The following is a 25,632-nucleotide window of genomic DNA, read 5'->3' as shown; positions in this document are numbered from 1 at the left end:
CCATCATGGTATGCATAGCCCCCCTCTTCCCCATCCTGGTATGCATGGCACCCAAATCGCCACCCTGGTATTCATGGTACCCCAATCCCCATCCTGGTATGTATGGCAAGCCCTGATCCCCATCCTGGTATGCATTGCACCACCTGATCCCCATCCTCGTATGCATGGCACCCCTCATCCTGGTATGCATGGCCCCCTCATCCTGGTGCATGCTTTATACCCCTCATCTATCTTCCTGGGATGTATGGCACCCCTCATCCGTCTTCCTGGTATGCAGGACACCCCTCATCCCTCTTCCTGGTATGCATGGCACCCCTCATCCCTCTTCCTGGTATGCACCGCACACTCATCTCTCTTCCTGGTATGCATGGCACCCTTCATCCCCCAACCTAATATGCATGGCACCCCTCACCTCTCATCCTGGTATGCATGGCCCCCCTCATCCCTCTTCCTGGTATGCATTGCCCCCCTCATCCCTCTTCCTGGTATGCATGGCACACCTCATCCCTCTTCCTGGTATGCTTGGCACCCCACATCCTGGTATGCATGGCACCCCCATCTTGATATGTATGGCACCTCCATCCCCATCATGCTGCATACAAAAATAAACAATTATACTCACCTTCATTCCCTCTACTCCAGCGCTGTGTTCCTCTCTGCTGTCAGCACTGATCTTACTGTGTGAGCCACGCATGACATCACTGCAATGCTCCCTCACACTCTGAGATGTCTTCCGGAAGAGTCACTGCTCCCCATGCCGGGACTATGGACGTGGGGAGCAATGACTTCACTCTCCTTGATAGCGCGCACACTGTACACGCAGCGCGGCTCCTGCTGTGGCTCGGCGGTCTGTGTGCCCGCTATTAAAGAGCATGAATATTCACTACTCCCCACGCCCATGGGAGTGGGTTGTAGTGAATATTCATGGTCTTTAATAGCGGGCACACATGACCATTGAGCCGCAGCAGAAGCCGCGCTGCCGGGACAGTGTGCACACTATTAAGGAGGATGAATATTCATTTTCTTCAGCAGCAGGCAGTGTAGCTGCAGCAGGCGGCTCCTGTCTCCTGTGCCCTACTCCTCCGCCACTGCCGTTCTCCCCTACATCCCCTACAGCCACAGTATATACATACATTCGGACTATAAGATGTACCCTCCAATTTCCTTCAGAATTTTGGAGGAAAAGAGTGCGTCTTATAGTCCGAAAAATACGGTACTTTTTTTCATTAGGGAGTTATAAGGGATAATTTTTTTTCCAACAAAATTTACCAAACTATTTTTTTAGGGACCACATCACATTTGAAGTGACTTGAGGGACCTATATGACAGAAAATACCATTGACACCATTCTAAAAACTTCACCCCTCAAAGTGCTCAAAACCAAATCCAAGAAGTTTATTAACCCTTCAGATGCTTCATGGGAACTGAAGCAATGTAAACTGCTCAAACAAATAAAGGGAACACTTAAACAACAGAATATATCTCCAAGTAAATCAAACTTCTGTGAAATCAAATTTTCCACTTAGGAAGCAACACTGATTGACAATCAATTTCACATGCTGTTGTGCAAATGAAATAGATAATAGATGGAAATTATTGGCAATTATCAAGACACACTGAATAAAAGAGTAATTCTGCAGGTGGGGACCACAGACCACATCTCAGTACCAATGCTTTCTGGCTGATGTTTTGATCACTTTTGAATGTTGGTTGTGCTTTCACACTCGTGGTAGCATGAGACGGACTCTACAACCCACATAAGTTGTCAGGTAGAGCAGCTTATCCAGGATGGCAAATCAATGCGAGCTGTGGCAAGAAGATTTGCTGTGTCTGTCACCGTAGTGTCCAGAGGCTGGAGATGCTACCAGGAGACAGGCCAGTACACCAGGAGACATGGAGGGAGCCGTAGGAGGGCAATAACCCAACAGCAGGACCGCTACCTCCGCCTTTGTGCAAGGAGGAACAGGAGAAGCACTGCCAGAGCCCTGCAAAATGAACTCCAGCAGGCCACAAATGTGCATGTGTCTGCACAAGCGATTAGAGACTGAGTCCATGAGGGTAGTATGAGGGCCCGACATCCACAGATGGGGGTTGTGCTCACAGCCCAACACCGTGCAGGACGCTTTTCATTTGCCACAGAACACCAGGATTGGCAAAGTCGCCACTGGCGCCCTGTGCTCTTCACAGATGAAAGCAGGTTCACACTGAGCACATGTGACAGACGTGACAGAGTCTGAAGACGCCATGGAGAGCGATCTGCTGCCTGCAACATCCTTCAGCATGACCGGTTTGGCAGTGGGTCAATGGTGTGGGGTGGCATTTCTTTGGAGGGCCGCACAGCCCTCCATGTGCTTGCCAGAGGTAGCCTGACTGCCATTAGGTAACGAGATGAGATCCTCAGACCCCTTGTGAGACCATATGCTGATGCGGTTGGCCCTGGGTTCCTCCTAATGCAGGACAATGCCAGACCTCATGTGGCTGGAGGGTGTCAGCAGTTCCAGCAAGATGAAGGCATTGAAGCTATGGACTGGCTCACCCGTTCCCCAGACAAGAATCCGATTGAGCACATCTGGGACATCATGTCTCACTCCATCCACCAACGTCATGTTGCACCACAGACTGTCCAGGAGTTGGCAGATGCTTTAGTCCAGGTCTGGGAGAAGATCCCACAGGAGACCATCTGCAACCTCATCAAGAGTATGCCCAGGCATTGTAGGGAGGTCATAAAGGCACGTGGAGGCCACACACAATACTAAGCCTCATTTTGACTTGTTTTAAGGACATTATATCAAAGTTGGATCAGCCTGTAGTGTGTTTTTCCACTTTAATTTTGGGGGTGACTCCAAATTCAGGCCTCCATTGGTTAATAAATTTGATTTTCATTGATGATTTTTGTGTGATTTTGTTGTCAGCACATTCAACTTTGTACAGAACAAAGTATTCAATGAGAATATTTCATTCATTCAGATCTAGGAAGTGTTATTTGAGTGTTTCCTTTATTTTTTTGAGCAGTATATAAGGAAAAAATGAACATTTAACTTTTTTCACAAAAATGTTACTTTACACCTATTTATTTTTATTTTTACAAGGGTAACAGGAAAATTTGGACCCCAAAAATGTTGTGCAATTTCTCCTGAGCATGCAGATACCTCATATGTGGGGGAAAACTATTGTTTGGCTGCATGGCAGGGCTCAGAAGGGAAGGAGCGGCATTTGACTTTTTGAATGTAAAATTTGCTGGATTAATTAGCGGACACCATGTCGCGTTTGGAGAGCCCCTGATGTGCCTAAACAGTAAAAACTGCACACAAGTGACGCCATTTTTTAAACTAGACCCCTCGGGGAATTTATTTAGACGTAGAGCTGTGAAAATAAAAAAATTGAATTTTTCCCACAAAAATGTTCTTTTAGCCCCAATTTTTTTATTTTCACAAGGTTAACAGGAGAAAATAGACCGCGAAATTTGTTGTGCAATTTTTCCTGATTACGCAGATAACCCATATATTAGAGAAAACTACTGTTTGAGCGCACGGCAGGGCTCAGAAAGGAAGGAGTTACGTTTTGGAATGCAGACTTTGATGGAATGGACTGTGGGTGTCATGTCGTGTTTGGAGAGCCCCTAATGTGCCTGAACAGTGGAATCCCCCCACAAGTGACCTCCTTTTGGAAGCTACGCCCCTCAAAGATTTTATCTAGGGATATAGTGAGCATTTTGAACCTACAAGTACTACACAGAATTTGACAACATTAGGTCGTCATATTGCAGGACCCTTAAGGTGCCTAAACAGCAGAAACTCCCCACAACTGACCCCATTTTGGAAACTACAGCCCTTACGGATTTTATCCAGGGGTATAATGAGGAGTTTGAACCCAAGGGTACTACACATTTGAAAACATTAGATCGTCATATTGAATACGTCATAATTAGTGTTGAGAATAGTGTTGAGCCACCCCCGTAGTGTTCGAGTTCGGTTCGGTTCGTCGAACACCCATGTGTTCGCCGAACTGTTCGTCGAACTGTTCGTCGAACACCTTCGAACACCGTTAAAACCAATGGCAGGCAAACAAAAACACATAGAAACACATAGAAAACACCTTCAAAGGTGTCCAAAAGCTGACAAACTGCTCAGAAGACACAACTAACACATGGAAAAGTGACAAGTACATATAGTCATGCGAAAAGAAAAGAGGTGGAGGAGTAAAAGGAGGGGGAGACACAGATATAGGCATGTCATGCCCTTCTAATATCCAAAAAGTGAGAAGCCGAGACGGCCAGTCCGCTCCTGCCCGTGCCACCTCCGTGTCGCCGGGTTTGTGCCAGAGCCGCGGTGAACCCTGACGGCCAGCCCCCCTCTCCCAATACTGGTGCCTGTCCGCTGGTGGGTCGAGAGAGCCCCCCTGTGGTGGAGGCAGCTCTAAGCTTTTTAATTTAAATTGTCCCTCTAATTTGAATGAATACACTTTAAATCCATTTACAAGGATCTATTGGAGGGCAAGTCTCATGCCAGCAGCCGCGTAATTCCAGCTCCAGTAGCGTCCACTAAAGCTGCTGCAGTTAAAAAGCTTTTATAAGGATCGAGCTCGGCTGTCCACCGCAAGGCATCCTAGTGCCAGTCCCAGCCCCTATGCCTTGGGGTGCCTCCTGATGCTCTTCACTGAGTATCCCGTGGTCCCGAAGCATTTCCTTTGAAAAAATTAAGTGTCCAAACTACAGGTGGTGTAGCTTGCTTAACAGCCGGGATAATCCGCTGACTAGCAGACACTGCTACTAGGCACAAAGTATTTCCTGGGCTAGATGCAGTTAAAAATTTGTAAGTAGATACTCTCGTTGGATGCTGAGTGTAACATACCTGGCGGCGTCCTTGCATGGTGGTCCATCTCCCACTGTGCAAGAGGGCGCACTTGATCTCCTGTCCAGAATGTCTCTCTGGCTTCCCTCCATGCTGTCTGTTTGTGTCTGTTTCTGCTGCTTAAGGGCGGCGCCCGATCACTTCCTGCCTTTTGTACCTGCTGTGGGTCACACCCCTTGTGCGTCCTCAGCCTATTGCTGTCTGTCACTTGGTATATAGCTCAGCAGCTCCCTTCTATCCCTGCCTGAGCATAGTGTTTCCTTCAGTGTGTGCTTGCACTCTGAAGGTGCCAGGTCCCGTCTCTTGTCTCCTGCTTTTTGTATCAGTTCCCGTGTCTGAACTGAGTCCTGTATGTCTCCTGCTTTGCGGTATCAGCTCCCGTGTCTGAACTGAGTCCTTTCTGTGTTCTCTTGTCTGTCCTGTCTGAACACGCTCCTAGCCTGTTCCTCCTGCCTTCTAGGGGCCGATTACCTAGACCCGTTCCTGTATCTTGTCTGACCTGTCTGAACTCGCTCCTAGCCTGTTCCTCTCGCCTTCTAGTGGCCGATTTCCTAGACCCGCTCCTGTGTCTGGTCTGTCCTGTCTGAACACGCTCCTTGCCTGTTCGTTCCGCCTTTTAGTGGCCGATTTCCTAGACCCGCTCCTGTGTCTGGTCTGTCCTGTCTGAACTCGCTCCTTGCCTGTTCGTTCCGCCTCTCTGGGGGCCGTATTCCCAGACCCGCTCCTGTATCCCTCTGCAGTGTCGGTCTCCTCCGTACACTCAGTTCCAGTCTGAACTCTCTCCTGTCCTTTACCTGTTTTGCCTCTATGTCCGTTCCCTTCCTTTTTCTGCAGAGTCTGAACTCGTACCTAACTCCTGCTTGTTGTCTCTGCAAGTACTGTGTGAGTATCTGGCTCTGTCTTTCCCTTCCTGTCTGTTCCGTGTGAACAGAGCCCTGTCCTCTCTGCTCAGCCTTGTCTGCACTCTAGCTGTGCTTGCCTGTAACCCTCTGCCTGTATTGTTCCTGAGTCCCGGTGTGTACTGGGTCCTATCCCGCCTGTGTTCCTACCTGCTAGTGCCTCCCTGTCTGCACTCTAGCTGTGCTTGCCTTTACCCCCCTGCCTGCATACCCGCCTGCCTGCATACCAGTCGTGCCTGCCTATACCCTCCAGTCTGTGTGCCAGCCTACCAGCCTGTTCCTGTATTTCCCTGTGTGGGTCAACAGCCGTGTCCGGGGTCTGTCCTGGAGTAGCACCTGGTCCCTCTGCTCGGTTCCTCCTTGGTGCACTGGCGTCGTATGCCGTCGTGCGACCCTGGTCGGATCGGGTGAATACTTAGTCACGCCCCTCCAGGAATTCACTCTCCGGCACGGTCCAGTGGAATCACTACCAATCACACGCACACGCCGCTCAGCCCGGGCGTGTGCATAACAGCATGCTCAGGTCATGGTTCCCGTTGAGCCCCACGGCCTTCGCTCTTTGAGAAGTTTTTCCAGCGAATACATGCATTAAAATAAAATAAATAAATTTTTTTTTCCCCCTTTAGCTGAGTTCCAGGCGAATTACGCACCCGTCCAGATGGATCTATCAGCCCTCGTTCCTGCGGATCCGCCACGTTACTATGGGGATCCAAGACAGTGTCGTGCATTTGTGGAGCAATGCATGCTACACTTTAAGGCCTACCCTCTCTATTTTCCTTCCGATTGGGCTAAAGTGGCCTTTATGATTGACTACCTAGCGGGTGATGCCTTGAAATGGGTCACCCCCCTATGGGAAGCATGGGATCCTGTCATCCTTGACCTGCAGGCCTTCCTGGTGGCCTTTCGTATGGTCTTCGAGGACCCTAACTCTGAAGCCCCTGCTGAAGCTTCACTTCCCAATATCCCGGAGCAGCCCCGACGGGTAATGTGTGTGGGTAGCGCAATAGTCCTCCAGCCCAATGAGACTACTGCCCACCCAGAATCCTCACAGGGTGACTACGCTTTCCGGAATACTTTTCTCAACCTCAAGAGGCAGTCCAGACGTGCTAGACTTAGAGGCAAGCCGTCACGCCAGGGTCTGTCCTCCCTGAGACCTCCTGACCCCAACCTTGAAGTCCCTACTGAAGCTTCATCTCCCTGTATCCCGGAGAAACCCCAATGGGTAATGTGCGTGGGTAGTGCACCAGTTCTCCTGGCCGAAGAGACTTCTGCCCATCCAGACTCCACACAGGAGAACTTCCTGCACCCGGCATCAGATGCTTCTTTCTCTTTAACCGGTGTGCATGTCCAAGGATGCTCCAAAGCTGTGGTTACCTCTGAGTCTGTGCACCTCTACTACCTGGCGGAGGATCCCCTGTTGCCTCCTGAACCCTCCGGGATACCACTCGATGACAAATGGAGAGAGACTTCTCTACACCCGGTACTCAATACTTTGTCCGCTTCGTCCTGTGAGCCTGACAATGGGTACCCCAAAGTGGTAGTTACCTCCGAGTCTCTACACCCCTCCGACCAGGCGGAGGATCTCCAGTTGTCTCCTGAACCCTTCGGGGTGCTACCTGGTAGCGAAAGGACAGAGACTCTCCTATACTCTGTACCTGATACCTCGCTCGCTTCGTCCAGTGAGTCCAACCTAGTGTACTCCGAAGCAGAGGTTACTCCTGAGTCTCTACACCCCTCCGACCAGGCGGAGGACCTCCAGTTGTGTTCAGAATCCTTCGGGGTGCCACCTGGTGGTGAATGGACAGAGACTTTCCTATATCCTGGATCTGATACCTCGCTTGCTTCGTCCAGTGAGTCCGACCTAGTGTACTCTGAAGCAGAGGTTACCCGTGAGTCTCTACACCCCTCTGACCAGGCGGAGGACCGCCAGCTGTCTCCAGAACCCTTCGGGGTGCCACCTGGTGGTGAATGGACAGAGACTTTCCTATACTCGGTACCCGATACCTCGCCTGCTTCCTGCAGTGAGTCCGACCTAGTGTACTCTGAAGCAGTTGTTTTCTCTGAGCCTCTGCACTCTTCTGACCCGGCGGAGGACCTCCAGTTGTTTCCTGAATCCTCCGGGATACCACCAGATAACAAAGAGACAGTGACTTTTCCTCATTATGTACCTGATAACCCGTCTATTTCTTCCTGTGAGCTTGACAAGATGTACCTCGAAGCAGAGATTACCCTTAAGTCTCTGTCCCCCTCCAACCCAGTGAACGACTGGTCCTCGAATTCCCTGCGGAAGATTCTGGCAGGCCTGAAGAAGAGGGGGCGTAAGGGGGGAGGTACTGTAACATACCTGGCGGCGTCCTTGCATGGTGGTCCATCTCCCACTGTGCAAGAGGGCGCACTTGATCTCCTGTCCAGAATGTCTCTCTGGCTTCCCTCCATGCTGTCTGTTTGTGTCTGTTTCGGCTGCTTAAGGGCGGCGCCCGATCACTTCCTGCCTTTTGTACATGCTGTGGGTCACACCCCTTGTGCGTCCTCAGCCTATTGCTGTCTGTCACTTGGTATATAGCTCAGCAGCTCCCTTCTATCCCTGCCTGAGCATAGTGTTTCCTTCAGTGTGTGCTTGCACTCTGAAGGTGCCAGGTACCGTCTCTTGTCTCCTGCTTTTTGTATCAGTTCCCGTGTCTGAACTGAGTCCTGTATGTCTCCTGCTTTGCGGTATCAGCTCCCGTGTCTGAACTGAGTCCTTTCTGTGTTCTCTTGTCTGTCCTGTCTGAACACGCTCCTAGCCTGTTCCTCCTGCCTTCTAGGGGCCGATTACCTAGACCCGTTCCTGTATCTTGTCTGACCTGTCTGAACTCGCTCCTAGCCTGTTCCTCTCGCCTTCTAGTGGCCGATTTCCTAGACCCGCTCCTGTGTCTGGTCTGTCCTGTCTGAACACGCTCCTTGCCTGTTCGTTCCGCCTTTTAGTGGCCGATTTCCTAGACCCGCTCCTGTGTCTGGTCTGTCCTGTCTGAACTCGCTCCTTGCCTGTTCGTTCCGCCTCTCTGGGGGCCGTATTCCCAGACCCGCTCCTGTATCCCTCTGCAGTGTCGGTCTCCTCCGTACACTCAGTTCCAGTCTGAACTCTCTCCTGTCCTTTACCTGTTTTGCCTCTATGTCCGTTCCCTTCCTTTTTCTGCAGAGTCTGAACTCGTACCTAACTCCTGCTTGTTGTCTCTGCAAGTACTGTGTGAGTATCTGGCTCTGTCTTTCCCTTCCTGTCTGTTCCGTGTGAACAGAGCCCTGTCCTCCCTGCTCAGCCTTGTCTGCACTCTAGCTGTGCTTGCCTGTAACCCTCTGCCTGTATTGTTCCTGAGTCCCGGTGTGTACTGGGTCCTATCCCGCCTGTGTTCCTACCTGCTAGTGCCTCCCTGTCTGCACTCTAGCTGTGCTTGCCTTTACCCCCCTGCCTGCATACCCGCCTGCCTGCATACCAGTCGTGCCTGCCTATACCCTCAAGTCTGTGTGCCAGCCTACCAGCCTGTTCCTGTATTTCCCTGTGTGGGTCAACAGCCGTGTCCGGGGTCTGTCCTGGAGTAGCACCTGGTCCCTCTGCTCGGTTCCTCCTTGGTGCACTGGCGTCGTATGCCGTCGTGCGACCCTGGTCGGATCGGGTGAATACTTAGTCACGCCCCTCCAGGCATTCACTCTCCGGCACGGTCCAGTGGAATCACTACCAATCACACGCACACGCCGCTCAGCCCGGGCGTGTGCATAACACTGAGAAAGCATTCCATAGAGTCTCCTGGCACGCCATATATGATTCTCTTAAAAAGCTTGGGGTAGGGGTCTAGGGGACCCTTTTATAGCCAAAATCACGGCCCTGTATCACAATACGTCACCTAGGCTGAAGATAAATGGAACTGTAGCACCGAGGGCTCGGTTGCTACAGACGTATTGCACCTCACCCAGAGGTGTGATATCTCACTCTCAGATAAGGATGGAGTGTGGATCAGGACCCGACACCTGCATGCATTACACCACATTGCCGTGGGGCAGGGCGACCAATATGCCCCTGAGATGGGCACGACAGTCCCTGTCCTTGGCTGGAGTGGGGGGAGGGAACACTGAGGAAGGAGAACCCTGCAGTGCAGGAGCAGGGAGGAAGCAGTTCCTGGGTGCATTGAGAAGGGAGTATAAAAGGTGGGCACCATCTTAGTTCAGTGCAGAGAAGTCTGAGCAGAAGTGGCAGGGAGCAGGGGCTCTGCATGAGCTCTGCTCCGGAGGCGGGCCTAGTAACAGAGGCCCAGGCCTGCAAGAGGGAGAAGGAAGGAAGAGGAGCGGAGAAGGCTCCAGGAACGAGGAATGAAGGGATCCCAGGGGTGCGTACGGGCGAGTCGCCACCGCACGCCCGAATCCACCTGCGTGGAGGGGTCAGGCCAAAGGGGGAGACCGGTCCCCGAACTAGTGGAGGCAGGAAACGACCCTCAGCTAGAAACCGGAGGCTCTGACATTTTATGTGGCGCAGCCCCTTGCTCCACCCGCTAGGAAGGCACCACATAGGGTCAGGGAAACTGGCGCCAAGTTTACCAAGAGGAGGCCCGAGGCAGCCGGACAGAAGTGTTGGTAAGAAAGGCCAGACAAAGGACACACAAAGGGGGTCCTGTGAAGCGCTCCAAAGTTATCTGGGAGTTGTCTGAGCCCCTCACCTGGTGAGCACAGTACGACGTGGGCAGCCGTTACCTGCAGACGTGGTCTGGATAATAAGAACTGTGAGTAAAGGCCCTGAACTGCATCACTGACTCCGTGTCGTTACTGCTGCTGCCCTGCACCATCACCCCCATCCTCCGCATACACTGCCCTGAGGCTATACTTGTAGCACCCTGAGGATTCGGCTGCTACAGGGGTATTGCACCTCAACCCAGAGGTGTGATATTCCACTCCCGGGTAAGGATGGAGTGTGGAACTGAGCTCGGTAGGCTGCATGCACTACACACACATCCCATTTCCGAGGAACAGGCCGACGGTACTCCCACTTAGAAATGTGCAGGTACGACCGAGTCTGTTCCTGGCTGGAGTGGGAGGGGGGTGGAACATCCCATGTAGTGTAGGGGCAGATAGGGGGAGCAGCCTGGGTAAAGTTAGGAGCTCATTGGGTGCTGGTCACCTGAGCTCACACATAGAGGGATATATAAGGTGGGCACCAACTAGAATCAGGGTCAGACGCAGAGAGTCAGATGCAGAGAGGATCAGCTGCAGAAAACAAGTTAGGAGAGGAGAGAAGAAAGACCAAGACCCAGAGTGAGAGAGGAGAAAAGAGAAAGACCCAGAGCACAGAAGAGAAGGGACCCAAGAACCCAAATCAGAGCACCGGGTGAGGAGTCAGCATCAGGGTACCGGAACCCAAGCTGGTGGGGGTAAAAACAATCCCCAGCCAGAGACCGGAGACCGTGGGCAGTGTCTGTCACGGTCACCCACCACATTCACCCCGAAGGCACACCACATGAAGGGTCAGGGAACCCAGGGCCAAGGGTGTCCCAACAGAAGGCCCGAGGGAGCTGGACCTAGGTGGATCACTGGTGGGGACGGCTGAAGAAAGGACAGAGGGAGAGCTCAGGGCCACGCTCCGGACTTGTTTGGGGGTTGGCTGGATCCAGGACCTGGTGGACGCAGCATGGCTCGGGTGGTCACTAGCAGCTGGAGTGACCAGTACAACATCTGCAGTAAGTAAACACCCTTAACTGCACAACCCGACTCTGTCTTCACTGCCGTCTGCACTACACCACCACAACCCCCATCCTCTGCGCCTGTCCCCTCTGAGGCTATACCCCTCCCGTTGGGGGTTATCCCACCAAGCTGCGCACCCACCATCAGCCTCAGCGGACCCTGCTGCAGCGGCGGCCACAGTGACCGCATCACAACGGGTGGCGTAGTCGACACAAAAGAACTTTAGTAACATCTGTAGAACTGCCACATCACACTGAGCTTGACGCCCTGGGCACGGGACCGGGTCACAGCCGCTCGGAGACTACAACCCCCCATCTGATCCGGTGCCGGGTATTCCCCTCAAAAAGGAATATGTCCCAGGGGGCGCGTCAACTTTGGCGTAGTCGACACAAAAGAACTTTAGTAACATCTGTAGAACTGCCACATCACACTGAGCTTGACGCCCTGGGCACGGGACCGGGTCACAGCCGCTCGGAGACTACAACCCCCCATCTGATCCGGTGCCGGGTATTCCCCTCAAAAAGGAATATGTCCCAGGGGGCGCGTCAACTTTGGCGTAGTCGGCAGGATTACGTGCCCGCAACACCCGGGTACTGCGTGCCTGAAGAAAAATGCAAGTTTACCTCAGAAAGAAGTCTCCCGCCGGTTCCGGAGGGTCCACGCCATCGGACCCCATCACCAGTCGTTTCCCGCCGATTGTCCGCCATTTCCAACTTGTTCCCGCCATCTGCAGAGTTTCCCGCCACTGGGCGACGCTTCCCGCCAAAACCGCAGATTTCCCGCCTTGGAAGAGCAGCGGACGCCATTATGGGCGTGCCAAAGGAGGGCAAGAGGCCACCTCCCATCGTGGGCCAGGACCGAAAATGGCGCCAAAAGTGGAAACCGCCCCCACCAACAGAGACTGTGATGCTAGAGGTGTCTGTCAGCGTGAAAGAACAGCCCCTGGAGCTGACAGTCACCAAGTGGCCCCGGGACCGCCCTCGAGGTGGGAGGAGACGAAAGAGAAGAGAAAAGATGGGTGTCGCTTGGAGCAGTCTGGAGCGAGCGCACCCGGAGACAAGAGGTCTAACGAGGAGTAGCGGAGGAGCTCACCCGGAGATGGAGAGAAAGCAGAACAGCACCGGCCCGCTGGCCAGGAGTCTGCTAGAGACCGAGGAAGGAGGGCAGAGCAGCACCGGCCCGCTGGCCAGGAGCCTGCCGGAAGCAGAGCAGAGCAGCACCGACCCGATGGTCAGGAGCCTGCTAGAGTCCACAACCCCGCTAGGTCTAGCGGAGATCTTAGCGCAGCTCCCCCGAGACCGGGAGTGTGCACAAACTGCCCTGGAGGGCCTCGCACGGAGGATGGCCCGGGTACAGCGTGAGATACTGGCGGAGTGGAGCCGGGAGATGGCCCAGCAAGCAGAGACCAGTCAACGGAGCACGCTACCCTGGAAGAGGAAGCAGACCGCCTCTGAGGATGGCGCGGGAGGACCCAAGGCCGGAGACGGCGCCGAGGGGGGAGCCGAACGCATGGAGGCAGGTAAAGGGGACGCCTATACCCCAAGCCGTGACACCGCTCACCTGCCCCAGCTCCCCGTCGCAGAGCCCGAAAGTCCCCCTGCTGTGCCCGTAGCCGCCATGTCACCGCTATGGACTAGGCCCCGACCGGAAGCCGCCGCAGCGACCCCTGTGACGTCACGCGCCTCGACCCGGAGCGTGACAAAGCAGGAATTACCACCAGCCTGGTCGCAAGGCCTAGTACCCCCGGGCGCCGCATCACCAACAGCGCCCCCTACCTCCGCGGAGCCTCCGGCCTGGCCGCAAGGCCAGGTAGCCCAGGGCGCCGCCGTCCTAACGGTGCCCTTCACCTTCCAGGTGCCCCAGGCCTGGCCGCAAGGCCTGGGCAACCCGGGCGCCACCACCACCGCGCCCGCGCCCGCAATACCAAGGGTGCCACACCTGGGGGAGGACCTCTTCAGCCAGCTCACATGGCCGGACGGGCGGCCCTTCATCTGGCCCGAAGGATACCATGAGCTGGAACGGCAGCAGAGACTAAGACCCCTGGATGAACCCCTGATTCCGGCTCCGAAGCCCGTGGCAAGGATCTCGCCCCCGCTGGCGGAAGCGCAGTTTGAGTGGGACCCCACCGGAGAAGATCTAATGGGGTTCACTCAGGAAACTCGGGCAGTCGCCGCTGAGCGTACTGAGTGTTGTCGTCAGCAGCTAGCAGAGTTTACGAGAGAACGGGAGGAAAGGCGGGTCAGAGAACAACAGGCCCAAATCCGGAGCGCGGAGCAGAAGAGCCGGACTAGGAGGAACCCCCGTGCAGCGCACTGTCCCCGCACCATCAGGACGGTGATAAAGTTCAACCCGCAGCATGGGTGGGGCTTTATTCGGGACCGTAACAACCGCGGTGACGTTTTTGTGACCCGCAGAGACGTCGAGTCCCACCTGCCGGAAGGTCACAAAGGCCGTGACCTCTACGTCGGAGACGAGGTCACCTTCACCCGGCACAAGTGTGCCAAAGGACCTTACGCCCTCCACGTACACCGCCTGACGGAGGAGGAGTTGCGGTGCGAGGAGGAGGAGCAAGAGGACCCGGACGGGTCTGAAGTTACCATCAGCTACAAGTAAAGAGCAGGAGGAAGACGCCGTTGAGTGCGGCAGAGCAGGTGCTGTAAATAGTTACCCGATCGGGGTATAAAGAAACTGAAACTGCTGCTAAAATAGTCCCCGTTGGGACCAGTGAACTGTTTACCCGTTAACCCCTTCATCCTACAGGCTGAGGACTGTGAGCAGCCATTCCCTTCCCTCTACCTGGCCGAGGACTGAGAGCGGCCAACTTCCCCTGTAAATAGTTGCGCGTCCTAAAGCGCCCCCTACCGGTTTTATAGAAAACCAGATTTTCTAAGAGACTGTCGCACTTTTCCCGGACACACGGTGCACAGTGTCCGGAGGAGGAACCGGAAACAGGAGACGACGAGAAAGTTTTATCTGCTAAGATATGTTATTTATATAATGTTTTTTACAAATGTTTTATATGTTTATATGAAAAAATTTTGTATGTTTTGGTGTTTTTGTCTTTACAGCCCGAGGACGTGCTGTGATTTACCAGGGGGGAATGTAGCACCCTGAGGATTCGGCTGCTACAGGGGTATTGCACCTCAACCCAGAGGTGTGATATTCCACTCCCGGGTAAGGATGGAGTGTGGAACTGAGCTCGGTAGGCTGCATGCACTACACACACATCCCATTTCCGAGGAACAGGCCGACGGTACTCCCACTTAGAAATGTGCAGGTACGACCGAGTCTGTTCCTGGCTGGAGTGGGAGGGGGGTGGAACATCCCATGTAGTGTAGGGGCAGATAGGGGGAGCAGCCTGGGTAAAGTTAGGAGCTCATTGGGTGCTGGTCACCTGAGCTCACACATAGAGGGATATATAAGGTGGGCACCAACTAGAATCAGGGTCAGACGCAGAGAGTCAGATGCAGAGAGGATCAGCTGCAGAAAACAAGTTAGGAGAGGAGAGAAGAAAGACCAAGACCCAGAGTGAGAGAGGAGAAAAGAGAAAGACCCAGAGCACAGAAGAGAAGGGACCCAAGAACCCAAATCAGAGCACCGGGTGAGGAGTCAGCATCAGGGTACCGGAACCCAAGCTGGTGGGGGTAAAAACAATCCCCAGCCAGAGACCGGAGACCGTGGGCAGTGTCTGTCACGGTCACCCACCACATTCACCCCGAAGGCACACCACATGAAGGGTCAGGGAACCCAGGGCCAAGGGTGTCCCAACAGAAGGCCCGAGGGAGCTGGACCTAGGTGGATCACTGGTGGGGACGGCTGAAGAAAGGACAGAGGGAGAGCTCAGGGCCACGCTCCGGACTTGTTTGGGGGTTGGCTGGATCCAGGACCTGGTGGACGCAGCACGGCTCGGGTGGTCACTAGCAGCTGGAGTGACCAGTACAACATCTGCAGTAAGTAAACACCCTTAACTGCACAACCCGACTCTGTCTTCACTGCCGTCTGCACTACACCACCACAACCCCCATCCTCTGCGCCTGTCCCCTCTGAGGCTATACCCCTCCCGTTGGGGGTTATCCCACCAAGCTGCGCACCCACCATCAGCCTCAGCGGACCCTGCTGCAGCGGCGGCCACAGTGACCGCATCACAACGGGTGGCGTAGTCGACACAAAAGAACTTTAGTAACATCTGTAGAACTGCCACATCACACTGAGCTTGACGCCCTGGGCACGGGACCGGGTCACAGCCGCTCGGAGACTACAACCCCCCATCTGATCCGGTGCCGGGTATTCCCCTCAAAAAGGAATATGTCCCAGGGGGCGCGTCATACTCCTCCCGTGGGGAGTTATGCTACGCTCTGCTGCACCCACAACACCAGCCTTAGCGGTCTGCCCTGTAGCGGCGGTTCACTCTGACCGCAATCCACGGGTGGCGTAGTCGGACATTTAAACATCAAAACCACATAAATAGTTCCGCCACTGGTTTGACCGCCCTGAGCCACGGAACCGGATCGCCGCCACGAAGACTACAACCACCAGCATCCACCAAAAAGGGTCCGGCTCCGGGTGTCCCAAGGCCCAGGGGGTGCGTCAGAACATTTTCATCACCTTTCACAATCACCAATGGGACAAGGCAGGGATGTCCTCTGTCCCCTCTCTTATACATCCTAGTGACGGAGCACCTGCTCTCATCAATTCGCCATAACCCCAATATTAGGTGGATTGAGGTGGGAGGCACCGAGTACAAGTGCTCTCTATTTGCTGATGATGTCCTAGTATATATCACTCAATCACATATATCCATCCCTGCTGTTATGGCTGAAATAGATCACTTTGTTACATGGTAAAATTTTAAAATCAATGCAGCGAAGTCTGAGGCCTTCGATGTCTCCCTCCCTAAATCCATATAGGATTCCATCCAGTCCAACTTTCCCTTTGCCTGGCCCTCACAGGGTATCAAATACTTAGGAATTCCTATTCATAGAGACCTCTCCCATCTATGTTATCTTAATTTTGGGCCCTTTATTGAACAATTCCATACAGACCACGGTTGGCAAGTTAGAACTGTAAGATTCACTACGTGAACCACTGGTGTTTTGTGGAAAAGCACATGTACACCGCGTTCCAAATTATTATGCAAAAAGTGTTTAGGAGTGATAAGGGAAGAATTTGTTTGTTTGTCAGTTAAACTCATTGATGGTGATGTGTGTCAGGGCTCTTTATATCACTGTAAGCAATTGCAGACACCTGTGCTAATTAGTTTGGCAGGTGTGTCCAATGAAAGGCAAGACTACTTAAGAAGGCTCTCTCACATTATTAAGCAGCCTACATTTTCTGCCAAAATGGGAAAGAAAAAGGATGTGTCGGCTGCTGAGAAGCAACAAATTGTGGAGTGTTTAGGTCAAGGCATGACTACAATCAACATTGTGCGATGATCAGGATGAAGTGTCTTGGCAATCAAGAAGTATGTAGCTGATTCACAGTACACACGTGTGCGTGCTGATAAGGGCAAATTGAGGACTCTTTCCTACAGGCAATTACGTCAGGTTGAAACAGCAGCGGCAAAAAAGCCTTGTCATAGCAGCAGACAAGTTTTTGAAGCTGCTTGTGCCTCCAACGTCCCCCGAACAACAAGATGCAGGGTCCTTCAGAGGTTTGCAGCTGTGCATATGCCATCCTGTCGACCTCCTCTATCCACTTCACACAAGCAGAAACGGCTCCAGTGGGCCAAACATTACATGAAGACTGATTTCAAAACTGTTTTGTTCACGGATGAGTGCCGTGCAGCGCTCGATGGTCCAGATGAATGGAGTGGAGGATGGCTGGTTGATGGACACCCCGCGCAAACACGGCTACAGCGCCAACAAGGAGGAGGTGGAGTAATGTTTTGGGCTGGAATCATGGGGAGAGAGATTGTCGGCCCCTTTAGGATCCCTGAAGGCGCTAAAGATGAACTCCATAATGTATGTGGATTTTCTCAAACAGCACTTCCTGCCATGGTTCAAGAAGAAGAACCGTGTATTTCACAGCAAGATCATTTTTCTGCATGATAATGCACCATCTCATGCTGCACATAAAACATCTGCATCTCTGGCTGATATGGGCATAAAAGGGGACAAACTTATGGTGTGACCCCCATGCTCCCCTGACCTCTACCCCATTCAGAACCTTTGGAGCATCATTAAAAGGAGTGTCTATGATGGCGGGAGGCAGTTCACATCTAAGCAACAGCTCTGGGAGGGTATTCTGTCCTCATGCAAAACAATTGAAGCAGAAACCATCCAAAACCTGACAAATTCAATGGACGAGAGAGTTCAGAAGCTCCTTTCGAACAAGGGGTCCTATGTGAAAATGTAACATCACCTAGAATAAAGTTTTGAGTTGAAAACTGTTTGATTTCAGTTTCTAACAACCTGCTAATGCTTATAATTTCAAAAATGACCATTTTTTTGGTCTTTATTAAAATGAAAAGGTTGATCGAAAAGTTTGGGGGATCTAAGAGTGTGGCAACCCAGTAGTCATGATTACTTCGAATTCTGACAATATGAGGGTCATGCTGCAGGTAGTGCAGCAAGAAGGCACTTATGTGTCTTGCGCATCTCGGAGCCCCAAAATTATTTTCCGGGCTAGATGCAGCTAAAAATTATTTTTAATTTTAAATCTGGTGAAGCTTATTATAGATGGCCTAATAGGATCAGTGCTGCACACTGCAACAAAGCCCAAATTATTTTCCAGTCAAGATACAGATAAACATGATTAGTAATTTGAAAGCTTAAAACGGTTGGTAGGGTGATTTTAACCAATCATCAAGCTTTTACTCTCCCCAGGATGACACAGGGGTAGAAAAGTCGTTTCGGATCCATGATTTGTTCATCTTTATGAACGTGAGTCTGTCTACATTATCAGTGGAGAGCCGCGTGCGCTTATCTGTCAGCACACCACCAGCAGCGCTGAACACACGTTCAGACAGAACGCTGGCTGCGGGGCATGACAAGATCTCCAAGGCGTAAGTGGCTAGCTCCGGCCATTTATCCAGATTGGAAGCCCAAAAAGAGCAAGGGTCCAGTGACACAGTCGTGGCTTCAATGTTTACTTGGAGATACTCCTGTACCATCGTCTCTAGGCGTTGACTATGTGTCAGACTTCTTGTCTCCTGTGGCCTTGCAAAGGATGGGCTAAAAAAGTGGTGAAATGATTCCGCAAAATTGATGTTACCAGCAGATACTGTGGTTCTGTTACGGTTTGAGTGCTGAACACTTGACGGTCCCACGGTTGGCAAGTTGGAACTGTGAGATTCACTACGTGCACCACTGGTATTTTGTGGAAAAGCACATGTAAGATTCTGCAACAGTCTCTGCTGATACTCCTGCATGCGTGCATCCCTTTCTATGGCAGGAATAATTTCTGCAAATTTACTTTTGTACCGGGGATCTAACAGTGTGGCAACCCAGTAGTCAGGATTATTTCTAATTCTCACAATTCGAGGGTCATGTTGCAGGTAGTGCAGCAAGAAGGCACTCATGTGTGTTGCGCATCCAGGAGCACCAAGTCCCTGTTGTGTTGGTGGCGAGGTAGCAATCATGCTTCCTTCCTCTGTCCTCTCCCCCCAACCTCGCACAACAGAAATGTGATCAAGGTCTCCCTCATCTGATGAGTCTTCCATCAGTTCGTCCTCCACTTCTTCCTGGGCTCCTGCACCTTCCTCACTAGTTTGGCTGCTACCATGCGCCCTGGTAAAATCATCTCCCCCACCCTCACATGCCTGCCGCCTTGGTGCTGCCGACCGTCTGGACCTTGCAGATGTTAGCCCTTCCGCATACAACCCCTCCTCCTCTACTTCCTCCACCTCCTCTTGTGCCACCACCTGACTCCGAATTCTGTTTAACATGTGCTCCAGCATGTAAATCACTGGAATAGTCATGCTGATAATGGCATCGTCAGCACTAAACATCTTCGTCGCCATTTCAAAACTGTGCAGAAGGGTGCATAGGTCCCTGATCTGAGACCACTCCTCCAGCGTGATTTGCCCCACCTCTGAATCTCGTTGGCCCAGGCTATACGTCAGAACGTATTGCACCAGGGCTTGTCGGTGCTGCCACAGTCGCTGCAACATGTGCAGAGTTGAATTCCACCGGGTAGGCACAACGCATTTTAGCCGGTGAAGTGGCAGGCCCAACGACTTCTGTAGAGATGTAAGTCGCTGAGCTGCGGGATGCGAACGGCGGAAGTGAGCACACAGCGACCGTGCCCTCTGCAGAAGGCCATCTAGTCTGGGATAGTGGGCTAAAAATTGCTGGACAACCAGGTTCAACACGTGAGCCATACAAGGCACGTGTGTGACATTGCCCCGGCGAAGGGCCGCACCCAGGTTTGCAGCATTGTCGCACACGGCCTTCCCTGGTTTCAGGTCCAGTGGAGACAACCATTCATGAAATTGGTTCTCCAGAGCTGACCACAACTCCTCAGCTGTGTGACTCACATTTCCCAGACATTTCAATGTAAAAACCGCCTGATGACGTTGAGCCCTACTGCCAGCATAGTAAGGAGGTGTGCAGGATCCCTTCTGCGCAGTTAGAAAGCTTGTGGCATGACCAGACAGCCTTTGGATGCAGGTGGAAGACCGAGAGGAGGTTGAGGAGGCAGAAGCAGTGGAGGAAAAATGACATAAAGAGGATTGACGCACAACTCGTGGGGACGGCAAGACTTGGACAGCAGCCCCTTGTCCTGCTGTCACCATAGTTACCCAGTGCCCAGTCAGCGACATGTAACGCCCCTGTCCATGCCTACTCGTCCAAGTGTCTGTGGTGAAATGCACCCTGTCACACACAGAGTTTCTCAAAGAAGCGGTGATGTTGTGTGCGACATGCTGGTGGAGCGCAGGCACACCTTTCTTTGAGAAGTAGTGCCGACTGGGCATCTGGTACTGGGGCACTGCGACGGACATAAGGTCTCGAAAATCCTCTGTGTCCACCAGGCGGAAAGGCAGCATTTCTGTAGCCAAGAGCTTGCAGATGGTGAAATTCAACCTCTTAGCTTTCTCATGGCTAGGAGGAAATGGTCTTTTACTTGTCCACATCTGAGGGACCGAGGGCTGGCTATTGTGCTTAGACGGGGTTGATAAGGGTGTCCCCGGCAAACTGCCGGTCTGTGAGGAAGATGCAGGCGGACATGTTAGGTTGCCTTGATCCAAAGGTGGTGCTATCGATGTCGGACAGCGCTCAAGACCAGCTGGTGTTACCACCTCCAAAGAAAATGATGACCTGCCAATCACGCTGGCTGTTGCGGGTAAAGAGGTGGCAGGTCTGCGCCCCAAAACAGGTGTGACTGCTGTCCCCCCAGTCACAGAGGATGAAGAGGCCGCGGATGCACAAGATATGGCAGACGGTGGTTGGCCCGGCCGGCTAGACCGCATTGTAGCACACTGAGCTTCCCACTGCAACTTATGCTTCATGTCCATGTGCCGGTTCATGCATGAAGTACTCAAACTATGTATTTTTTGGCCTCTACTTAGCTTTTGCTGACAAATGTTACAGATAACACGAGTTGGGTCATCTTTATCGATCTGAAAAAATGCCCAGGCTATGCAAGGCTTAGCACCCATGCGACCTGAAGAGCCACCACGACTTGTGGTGAGAGGCAGAGTTGTGTTTGAGGATGCAGTTGTTGACGTGCTTCCAGTACTACGTCTCTGTCCAGGAAGGCGCAACCTGACCTCGTCGTCACTAGCATCTTCCTCCACCTCCTCTGCTGACCTCATCTCTTGGCTGACTGTGGGTTGACAGTAAGTGGGATCTCCGACCTCATCATCATCACCCTGTGCGTTATCACACCCGTCGTCCTCAGAGCCAACCTGTTCCTGCCCTGACAAAAAACTAAAGTTGTCGCTCCAATCAGGTATTTGAGTCTTATCATCGTCTTCCTCATTGTCTCCACCAACAGGAGTTACAGTTTGGGAATGAGGGTCTACATTATGGTCAGAACCTTCTGCGTCTGGTCCTGGATCCGACTCATAAAGATTCTGGGCATCAGTGCAGATCATTTCCTCGTCTGGATTCACAGAAGCGCTGGAGTCGACCTCTGATTCCCAGGCTATAGTATGAGTAAACAGCTCTGCAGACTCAACCATCTGTTCTACCTCATACTCAGACGGGCAGCTGGAGATTTGGGAGCTGTGAGGAAGCAAGTGCGATTTGGGTGACACCTTTGAGGACTGGAGTATTTGTGATGTTGAAGTTGATGTGGAGGAGAGCCCACTTAAAGGAGCACTTGATATCCGTTGAAGCACCTGCTGTTTTTGTGCCTCATCTGGAATTTGTAGCGATTGGCGTGGCCGTAAGAAAGGGATCTTATCACATTGTCCGCTAAAAGAAGTAGACATTTTAGTTTGGCTGGAAGATGGTCTTTCTTCTGCACCTACCCCACGGACACAACCTTTTTTCCCCTTCCCAACACGCCTATTCCCCTTTCCACCAGCAGCAGGCCTTTTTCCACTCATTTTGGTGGTTAACTAATTCACAACTCTGGAGTTGTTTGCACAAAAAAACAATGGATGGTAACCGAGCAGAGCTGAGTGGCCAAACTGTGGTATTAGGCCAAAACTATTGGCTGGGTTAGATGCAGAAAAAAATTATTTTTAATTTGCAACCTGATGGAGGTCAGTATAGATGGACTAATAGACCAAGTCCCACACACCGCTAGAAGCCCAAATATTTTTTCAGAGCTAGATGCAGAAAATTTTTTTATTCAATTTGCAACCTGATGGAGGTCAGTATAGATGGACTAATAGACCAAGTCCTACACACTGCTAGAAGCCCAAATATTTTTTCAGAGCTAGATGCAGAAAAAAATTATTTTTAATTTGCAACCTGATGGAGGTCAGTATAGATGGACTAATAGACCAAGTCCCACACACCGCTAGAAGCCCAAATATTTTTTCAGAGCTAAATGAAGAAAAAAATTATTTTTAATTTGCAACCTGATGGAGGTCAGTATAGATGGACTAATAGACCAAGTCCCACACACTGCTAGAAGCCCAAATATTTTTTCAGAGCTAGATGCAGAAAAAAATTATTTTTAATTTGCAACCTGATGGAGGTCAGTATAGATGGACTAATAGACCAAGTCCCACACACTGCTAGAAGCCCAAATATTTTTTCAGAGCTAGATGCAGAAAAAAATTATTTTTAATTTGCAACCTGATGGAGGTCAGTATAGATGGACTAATAGACCAAGTCCCACACACCGCTAGAAGCCCAAATATTTTTTCAGAGCTAGATGCAGAAAAAAATTATATTCAATTTGCAACCTGCTGGACGTCAGTATAGAAGGACTAATAGAACAAGTCCCACACACTGCTAGAAGCCCAAATATTTTTTCAGAGCTAAATGAAGAAAAAAATTATTTTTAATTTGCAACCTGATGGAGGTCAGTATAGATGGACTAATAGACCAAGTCCCACACACTGCTAGAAGCCCAAATATTTTTTCAGAGCTAGATGCAGAAAAAAATTATTTTTAATTTGCAACCTGATGGAGGTCAGTATAGATGGACTAATAGACCAAGTCCCACACACCGCTAGAAGCCCAAATATTTTTTCAGAGCTAGATGCAGAAAATTTTTTTATTCAATTTGCAACCTGATGGAGGTCAGTATAGATGGACTAATAGACCAAGTCCCACACACTGCTGGAAGCCCAAATATTTTTTCAGAGCTAGATGCAGAAAAAAATTATTTTTAATTTGCAACCTGATGGAGGTCAGTATAGATGGACTAATAGACCAAGTCCCACACACTGCTAGAAGCCCAAATATTTTTTCAGAGCTAGATGCAGAAAAAAATTATTTTTAATTTGCAACCTGATGGAGGTCAGTATAGATGGACTAATAGAACAAGTCCCACACGCTGCTAGAAGCCCAAATATTTTTTCAGAGATAATTGAAGAAAAAAATTATTTTTAATTTGCAACCTGATGGAGGTCAGTATAGATGGACTAATAGACCAAGTCCCACACACTGCTAGAAGCCCAAATATTTTTTCAGAGCTAGATGCAGAAAAAAATTATTTTTAATTTGCAACCTGATGGAGGTCAGTATAGATGGACTAATAGACCAAGTCCCACACACTGCTAGAAGCCCAAATATTTTTTCAGAGCTAGATGCAGAAAAAAATTATATTCAGTTTGCAACCTGATGGAGGTCAGTATAGATGGACTAATAGAATGATGCTATGCCCAAAAGATTTTACTTCACTAGGTGCAGTAAAAAAATTGGTATTCTATACACAGGTGGTATATCTTGCAACACAGATAGGCTACTCCACTGACTAACACACTCTGCAATAGGCCAAAAAGGATTAGCTTTGCTAGATTCAGCCAAATGCTGTGAAAAAAACTTGCACAGCACTGGCACAGACCTGCCTGGCAAAAACTGATAGGAACTGATGTAACCTAGTCCTGAAAAGGACTCCAATTACAATTAGTCTTTACTCCCACAATCTATCTATTTAAGAGCACAGACCTGCCTGATAAAAGTCGTAGGAAATGCTGTAACCTAGTCCTTAAAAGGACTGCAATCACAACTATTCCCTACTCCCAAGCTATCTGTATATTTGTGCGAAAATTGGCTTGAAATTAACAAGGTATAGCGCACACAGCAACAGCGGTGCCGTCTAACACGCAGCTGCAGCAGTGAGAAAATGGTGGCGACGGGGAAAATGGCTTGGTCTTATAGGGCAAGGACATGTGACATACACTGCCAATCACACATGCCCTTGCTTGTGTGAAAAAAAGCACTTCGCTCCGTGTGTGCGCTGCTGATAGGCTGACAGATTGCACCTCCCCACTGCAAATGCGGGAAAGAGAAAAAAAAATGGAGATCTTCATTGTTCCTGCAGAGATCCATCCCCTGCCCCTCCCCCCGCCCCGCTGTACACTCAAACTGCGTATTAACATTAATTTTCATCATTACTGAGAAAAAATCCAGTTATGATTTTGGTGCACGAACAGTTATCGAACATAACCTCGAACAGCCGAATTTTTCTCAAATTGTTCGTGTTCGCCGACCGGCTCGAACACCGCCCAAAACAGCTCGAATTTGAGATTGGCGAACAGTTCGAGTAGAACAACGCTCATCTCTAGTTGAGAACAAGTGCTCGCTGCTCGAGTTTGCATTGGGTGCTCGGGTATGCATCGAGTATCGAGGGTATTCGAGTGACATGCTCGCATCTCCGCCCTGTATGTTTTGCAGATGTTAGGCAGTGTCATGGAAATATTGAAAATCTTTATTCTCCCCAGTCATAGATGTTAAGAAGATATTAAGAAGTCTCTGTCCCAGACCCCTCTTCATCCCCCTCCCCTATAGTATTTGTCAAAAGAGAAGAGCTGACACTTTGGCCAGTAGCGTCTTTGCAAATTAACACACACATGAGAAGTGCCTTGTAAGCAAATGCTAGCACAAAGGGTGCTGCCAACCCAATTTAAATGTGAGGGTAATTCCCACTGACGCAGACCTGCGATAATTTACACCTGGGTGAGGAAAGCTTCAAACACACTCACAATCCCCAGCTGAAATCTGCAGATGGGCCGGCACGATGCGAAATATGGAATATCTGAAGTTCTATACTTCTGATAATAGCGGACCCATATTTTTAGCGGCGGGATCAGCTAAGGAACAATATGCATCATTTTTCGTAGCTGTAAGCCCGTCCGGGGAGCTGTGGCGCAAAAGTGCCAGAATAATAGCTAAGCCATGTGTGGTCTCTAACGAAAGGTAAATTCATACTGGAAAATATGGCATCCTTTGCAAGCTTCTGGAATCAACCAGCGATAAGTTATCGTGAAAGCCAGATCTTCTAATAAAAATATGAAGGCTGAAGCCCAGTGCATATGATGTCATCACTGGGGGTGTTAATAGGTCTCTCCCTTTGGGATAAAATAATCTGATGATCATGGATCAGTATTCATTGCCAGGAGCATATATTTATTATAGCAAAAGATCATGTTCGGTAACGGTCAAATCTGGAGTGCCTCCCCTCCACTTATACTGAATCGTCTCAGCGATTATAGTCTTCTTTAATCCTGTTTATTTCGTGCAACTGTATATTCTGTACAGTAAATGTCCCCTTTGTAAAATCATTGTATATTTTTCATAACACTGCCTCACTTGTGTATTAAATATAAAATGTAA

The sequence above is a fragment of the Phyllobates terribilis genome, unplaced genomic scaffold, assembly GCF_046119375.1.
Source record: "Phyllobates terribilis strain yellow unplaced genomic scaffold, ASM4611937v1 Scaffold_4__5_contigs__length_816908805, whole genome shotgun sequence".
In the NCBI taxonomy this organism is placed as follows: domain Eukaryota; kingdom Metazoa; phylum Chordata; class Amphibia; order Anura; family Dendrobatidae; genus Phyllobates; species Phyllobates terribilis.
This window is presented reverse-complemented; position numbering follows the sequence as displayed.